General features: G+C 52.2%; 1 long non-coding RNA gene across 1 annotated transcript; it reads right to left on the reverse strand.

The window, feature by feature from the left end:
- Positions 1-891: 891 nt before the first annotated feature.
- On the reverse strand, positions 892-5,341 carry LOC140907146 (uncharacterized). The gene is made up of 2 exons (XR_012157391.1): positions 5,271-5,341; positions 892-2,365 (listed from the first exon to the last, which is right to left on the reverse strand). It is a non-coding gene; the product is annotated as an uncharacterized lncRNA (long non-coding RNA).
- Positions 5,342-7,078: the final 1,737 nt, after the last annotated feature.

Here is a 7,078-nt window from a genome sequence, read left to right on the forward strand (position 1 = left end):
GGTCTCGCTCCTTATCTTCAGGATGCTGCTCAGTGACCCAGGACCCAGCCAGGACAAAGACCATGGGCAACAGCCCCACTCGTCTGGCCCCAGGGAGCTGTCTGCAGCCAGGGTAAAGATTCTCCGCCTGCTTTCTGCGGGACTGGTCCCAGGCTGGGAGAAACTCCTACAGCAATGAAGGACCATCCCAAACCTCAGCACTTACTTCTGACAACTTGGGCAGAAGGAAGGTGAGTAGAATTAGGCAGAGGAAAGAAAAATACAGTCACAAGAAATGTATGAAATGGACACCCAGCGAGGCCCAGCCCTAAACCTAGCAGTGTCCGTGGGGCAAGGTGGAACACGTGGAGGTTAAGCCCCCTGGAGCTCCTCCCCGAGCAGCACTCCCCACACTCCAGCTGCTTTGCCCAAGGCTTCCCTGTGCCCGGGTCTGCCATCCCTTCCCTTCTCCTGCCGAGCGATTCTAGCCCCACCAGTGGCCTCATTTCAGATCTACGCCCTGGTGCTGCAAACACACACGCTCTGCCCGGGTGTGAGGCCCTGGTACGCAGTGCCTCACGCAGGCAGTTACTCAGGGGCAGAGGCGTTTGCAGATTTGGAAGGTGAGCGTTCGGAGCAGGGACCTCGGGGACGGGCCTCAAGAGGCAGGAGACAGGTGGGTCCGAGACAGGGAGTGAGCATGTGGGGGCAGGGCTTGGGTATCACCGTCAGCGCCGGGGCGCTGGCAGAAATGCCATGCCCTAGGCACCCCACTCGCTCGCTGGGCTCTGGCCAGGGGCGAGCATGAGGGCACTGGATCAGCTTGTTGCCGGCACCCAGTGCCAAGAGGCTGAACAACAGCTTGAGTGGTTCGTTACCCGGTGTGCTACACCCAATAATCACAACGGGGTGGAGAAGCAGAAAAGTTTATTTGCAGCTGCAAAAAGGTACAGGGAGAATAAAATCTCAAATCCTGCACAACAGAGCAGGAAGTTACACAGGCTTTTATACATCCTTTTTTCCAGCATACTTATCCAATAGCAAGCTGCCCCAAGTATCCATATAGCCAGCCAATCCAGTTCCCAGCTAGTTCCCTGATTCTCTGTATCATTTGTTAAACTATACATAAAGCTGCTTTATTCAGCATTGTTCTTCCATATCTCCCCTGTGTGGCCTTGCTTAGTTTCAGGCAGTCTGACTCTGCAACATACTGTTGCAGATTCTCAGCATAACTGCTGTGTGTGCCTCCAGGCGGGGGGGCCAAGGACACTTGGGCCTAGCACGCAGAGCTGCTGCGAGTGCCTCCAGGCGGGGGGGGGGGGGCAAGGACACAGGGGCCTAGTGCAAGGGGGCTTCATGGACACTCGTGGTCTTCCATCCCCTCGAGTTACCTAGTGGCCATGCCCCAGTGTTCCCAACAACTCCCCCCTTTGAGAACACTCAACAGCCTTGGCTTTGAGTTTTCTCACTTGGGCTTGCTACATTGGAGATATTAACTGGACGGCAAGTTACATTTTCAAACCCCTTTTTTGTGGTAAGATTATTTGTGTTTCCCTAAAAGGGGAGGAACCATTACACCCACACTGTTGGCCTCCCCTGTTGGTTTTTATTTAATACCCATCAGCCCACTGTGTAATAACACAGGAGCTCTTTCCCACAGGATGCCCATAGTGATTAGATTGGTTTCGGGTAAAACATAACACTCCCTCAGTGAGTACTGCAACTGAATACTCCTGGTCCTGATAGGTGGCTTGCTGTAAAGAGGTCTTGTTCCAGAACGGCGAGTCCGTTCTTTCCTGCTCTTTGGTGGTGGCTAATTCTGCTAGGGTCAAGGGCAGCATGTCAAGGGGCATTCCCGTTTTGGGGGACAGTGGAGTTGGAGCACATACCCAGCAATCAGTCTGGTTTGTTAAATTAGCAACATGGTGCGCAAGCAAAACAAAGGAGTTATGCTCTTGATATGCACAATTTGGAAATACCAATACAGAGAATAACAATGTTACCCAATTAATTATTACCAGAGTCTTTCCAACCCAGGGTCTCCAGTACCTGGGTGGGCCCATTTTAGCATTAAGGTGCCCGCTATTTGTGTCTTTTAAACAGTAGCTTTAGCCCGAGATCGTCACTAGATGAGGAGTCAGCAGGTTGGACGGTCCACTGTTCTGCTGACGAGGGGGCGGGTACTGCCTTCAGACGAGCGTGATGGATCCAGTTCTTGTGTCCCTCGATCTTTGCCGCTGTATGGGAGATCAGCAGGACGGTATAGGGTCCTTTCCACTTTTCCTGGAGAGGCTCGTCTTTCCAGGTACGAACAAGCACGGAGTCACCGGGCTGTAAGGAGTGGACGGGAGAGTCCAAGGGGAGAGGCTGGGAATTCTTGGTATACCTGTGAAGAGACAAGAGAACAGCAGACAGGGAACACATATACTGTGACAAAAAAACATTACCCAACTCCCATTCCCCTGACAGAACCGGGGTGCCATTCATGGGCCATGCCCTTCCAAACATAATTTCAAAGGGACTAAGCCCTAATCTACCCTTTGGGAGAACGCGGATACGGAGAAGGACGAGGGGCAAAGCATCAGGCCATCGCAGTGAGGCTTCTTGGCACACTTTTGAGAGATGCCGTTTAAGGGTCTGATTGATACGCTCCACTACCCCACTGGCTTGCGGTCTCCAGGGCGTATGGAGTTTCCAGGGGATCTGTAAGGCATGTGAGATGCTTTGAATGATTTTTGACGTGAAGTGTGTCCCGTTGTTAGATTCCATCCACAGGGGGAGTCCAAAGCGAGGAATGATCTCCTTAACAAACTTGAGGGCCACTGTTCTGGCAGTGCAATTACAGCAGGGGAAGGCTTCTGGCCATCCGCTGAACCGATCCACTATGACAAGGAGATATTTGAACCCTTGGGTCAGGGGAAACTCAGTAAAGTCTATTTGCCACACTTGTCCGGGGCCCGGAGTGGGTTCTAGGGCAGCTGGTGGCACAGGATGTCCCGGTCGGGGGTTATTCTTTTGGCAGACTAAGCAGTCCGCTTGTACCTGGGCAGCCAGGGGTCGGAGTCCAGAAGTGATAAAGTATTTTCCCATTAGCTGGATAAGTGCTTCCCTGCCAGCATGAGTGGTTTGATGTAGTTTCTGCAGCACTGGCCGGATTAGGCCCTTTGGTAAGAGGACCTTCCCTTCTGGGGAATGGAGCCATCCCTCCTTTTCCCGGAGACTGAGTCTGTCAGTTAGCTGTCTCTCCTCCCCAGAGTACTGAGGGGTTGGAAGCTCCCCTACTGATGGGATAAGGGCATGCATATGGGCGTTCTCAGCCTGAGGGGATGGCAGGGTGGCAGCATGCTTAGCCTCTCTATCTGCCCGGGCGTTACCTCTGGCCACATCTTGATCCTCCCTTTGATGGGCTTTACAGTGTACGACCACCACTTCCGAGGGGAGTTGTACAGCTTCTAGGAGCTGGAGGATTTGGGGCCCGTACTTGACTGGGAGCCTTGGGCTGTCAGCATTCCCCTTTGCTTCCATAGGCCAGCATGAGCATGCAGCACCCCAAAAGCATACTTTGAATCAGTAAAAATGTTGACCCGCTTTCCTTTTGACAGTTCAAGTGCACGGGTCAGGGCTATTAGTTCGGCAAGCTGGGCAGAGGTCCCCGCAGGCAAACCTTCAGCTTCCACAGTGTCATGGAGGGTCACAACACCATAACCTGCCCTCCTTTGCCCATCTATTACAGTACTGCTACCATCAGTGTACCACTCATAATCTGCATTTGGAAGGGGTGCATCCTTTAAATCCGGAAGGCTGGAGTACTGGGCATCTATGATCTCTAAACAGTCATGTTCCTGTTCCTCTGTTTCTGGCAAGAGGGTGGCTGGGTTAAGGGAGGGGCAAGGCTGTAGGGTGACTTCAGAGTTCTCTAACAGCTTAGCCTGGTACCGAGCAATGCGAGCCTGGGTGAGCCAGAGCCCTCCCTTTGCATCCAATAAGGCTCGGACCATATGGGGAGTATAGATTTGCATAACCCCTCCCAATGTTAGCTTCTCGGCTTCCTCAAGCACTAGGGCAGTAGCTGCGACCGCCCGTAAACATGCCGGCCAACCCTTTGCAACCTGATCCAGTTGCTTAGAAAAATAAGCCACGGGACGTCTCCATGCTCCTAACAGCTGTGTGAGCACTCCTAGGGCCACCCCCCTTCGTTCATGTACATACAACTGAAACGGCTTCGAGAGATCCGGCAGGCCCAGAGCCGGGGCTTCCATCAATTTTCTTTTCAGGATTTTAAATGCCCTGTCAGCCTCTGGGGTCCAATAGAAGGGGTCATGATCTGCTCCTTTTACACAGTCGTACAGGGGTTTAGCCCACAGTCCAAACTCTGGGATCCATATCCTGCAAAAGCCTGCCATACCCAGAAATGCCCTGAGCCGCTCACAATTATTTGGAGAGGAACTTGACAGATAGATTCCTTTCTTTTTCTTGAAAGCTGACGCTCCCCTTGCCTTAGCTGTAACCTGATCCCTCTCCACCTCAGACAACAGGGTTCTCAGGAGGATATTACAGTCGTCTCAATCGGCTTGTGACTACTGAGGCACCCCTCAAAGACTGATATAAACCTGCTTGGGTTCGTTGAGAATTCCCCAGCCTGTGTTTTAAAAGCTGCTAAGTCTATTGGATTGAACGGCACATGGGTGTAAACTTGCATAGTGGTAGCCTGACGTCCGTCTGCCCCTGGGCAAGCCACAACAGTCTCGGTAAGCAAAGGATAGAGTACCACCGAGGGGGCAATCTCTGTAACCCGAGGCATCCTACCCTTATACGGTGGGGGTGTGGGGGCCGAAGGGGACACCGGCTCTGCCATTACAGTGGGGGTTGGGGTCTGGGGACTAACATTTGTTGCTACCGAACCAGTCGGAGTCAGATTACAGTGCTGTAAAATATCTGGTCAAGTACATAAAGTCAGAAACAAATGCGCATACATATGTTCATTCCATTTACCCATTCACTGACAAAACAAAACTAATTGGAGGATCGTGTTGTAATTAATTGACCCTCCTGGTGGCCACCACTCCTGGTCCTCTAGTTGATATTGAGGCCAGTCAACTGTACAGAATCATTTTAATTGGCTCTTAGTCATCGGATCCGCACCAAATACCTTCCAGTTTGCTAGAATGCACTCTAGGGGCGTACACCGTGCCCTAACCTCTGAGCTCTGTCCCTGTCCCATACCTACAGGGTAACTCTGGGCGTCCCCAGGTTCCAACAGAGCATATAATCCGGATTTTAAAGGATCCTACCTGATCCAAGGGACCGGTTCTTCACCGTGGCCCTGCAGCTGCTCCTCGATGAAGCCCCCTCGCACTAGGCCCCTGTGTCCTGGCCCCCCCCCCCTCCTGCCTGGAGGCACTCGCAGCAGCTCTGTGTGCTAGGCCCAAGTGTCCTTGGCCCCCCCGCCTGGAGGCACACACAGCAGTTATGCTGAGAATCTGCAACAGTATGTTGCAGAGTCAGACTGCCTGAAACTAAGCAAGGCCACACAGGGGAGATATGGAAGAACAATGCTGAATAAAGCAGCTTTATGTATAGTTTAACAAATGATACAGAGAATCAGGGAACTAGCTGGGAACTGGATTGGCTGGCTATATGGATACTTGGAGCAGCTTGCTATTGGATAAGTATGCTGGGAAAAAGGATGTATAAAAGCCTGTGTAACTTCCTGCTCTGTTGTGCAGGATTTGAGATTTTATTCTCCCTGTACCTTTTTGCAGCTGCAAATAAACTTTTCTGCTTCTCCACCCCGTTGTGATTATTGGGTGCAGCACACCGGGTAACGAACCACTCAAGCTGTTGTTCAGCCTCTCGGCACTGGGTGCCGGCAACAGGTTTTGGCGTCCCTGGGTGGGCTCGAGGCTGCAATTTAGCCTTGCCCGGACCCCTCCTGGAGGTCGAGGATTGCGGCGAGAACCGACGCCCAGCGCGCACCGGTGAGTTCATCGGGGGCCTCGGAGGAGACGCGATTTGATCGACCCCAGAGGGCACAACGGTGCAACGCACTCATATAGTGGAGAAGCTGTTGTGGACCACGGTGAAGAACCGGTCCCTTAGACGTGGGGGAGGAGCAGCTGCAGGGCCACGGTGAAGAACCGGTCCCTTGGATCAGGTAGGATCCTTTAAAATCCGGATTATATGCTCTGTTGGAACCTGGGGACGCCCAGAGTTACCCTGTAGGTATGGGACAGGGACAGAGCTCAGAGGTTAGGGCACGGTGTACGCCCCTAGAGTGCATTCTAGCAAACTGGAAGGTATTTGGTGCGGATCCGATGACTAAGAGCCAATTAAAACGATTCTGTACAGTTGACTGGCCTCAATATCAACTAGAGGACCAGGAGTGGTGGCCACCAGGAGGGTCAATTAATTACAACACGATCCTCCAATTAGTTTTGTTTTGTCAGTGAATGGGTAAATGGAATGAACATATGTATGCGCATTTGTTTCTGACTTTATGTACTTGACCAGATATTTTACAGCACTGTAATCTGACTCCGACTGGTTCGGTAGCAACAAATGTTAGTCCCCAGACCCCAACCCCCACTGTAATGGCAGAGCCGGTGTCCCCTTCGGCCCCCACACCCCCACCGTATAAGGGTAGGATGCCTCGGGTTACAGAGATTGCCCCCTCGGTGGTACTCTATCCTTTGCTTACCGAGACTGTTGTGGCTTGCCCAGGGGCAGACGGACGTCAGGCTACCACTATGCAAGTTTACACCCATGTGCCGTTCAATCCAATAGACTTAGCAGCTTTTAAAACACAGGCTGGGGAATTCTCAACGAACCCAAGCAGGTTTATATCAGTCTTTGAGGGGTGCCTCAGTAGTCACAAGCCGATTGAGACGACTGTAATATCCTCCTGAGAACCCTGTTGTCTGAGGTGGAGAGGGATCAGGTTACAGCTAAGGCAAGGGGAGCGTCAGCTTTCAAGAAAAAGAAAGGAATCTATCTGTCAAGTTCCTCTCCAAATAATTGTGAGCGGCTCAGGGCATTTCTGGGTATGGCAGGCTTTTGCAGGATATGGATCCCAGAGTTTGGACTGTGGGCTAAACCCCTG

This window comes from Lepidochelys kempii, chromosome 1 (genome assembly GCF_965140265.1).
Source record: "Lepidochelys kempii isolate rLepKem1 chromosome 1, rLepKem1.hap2, whole genome shotgun sequence".
NCBI classification, from domain to species: domain Eukaryota; kingdom Metazoa; phylum Chordata; order Testudines; family Cheloniidae; genus Lepidochelys; species Lepidochelys kempii.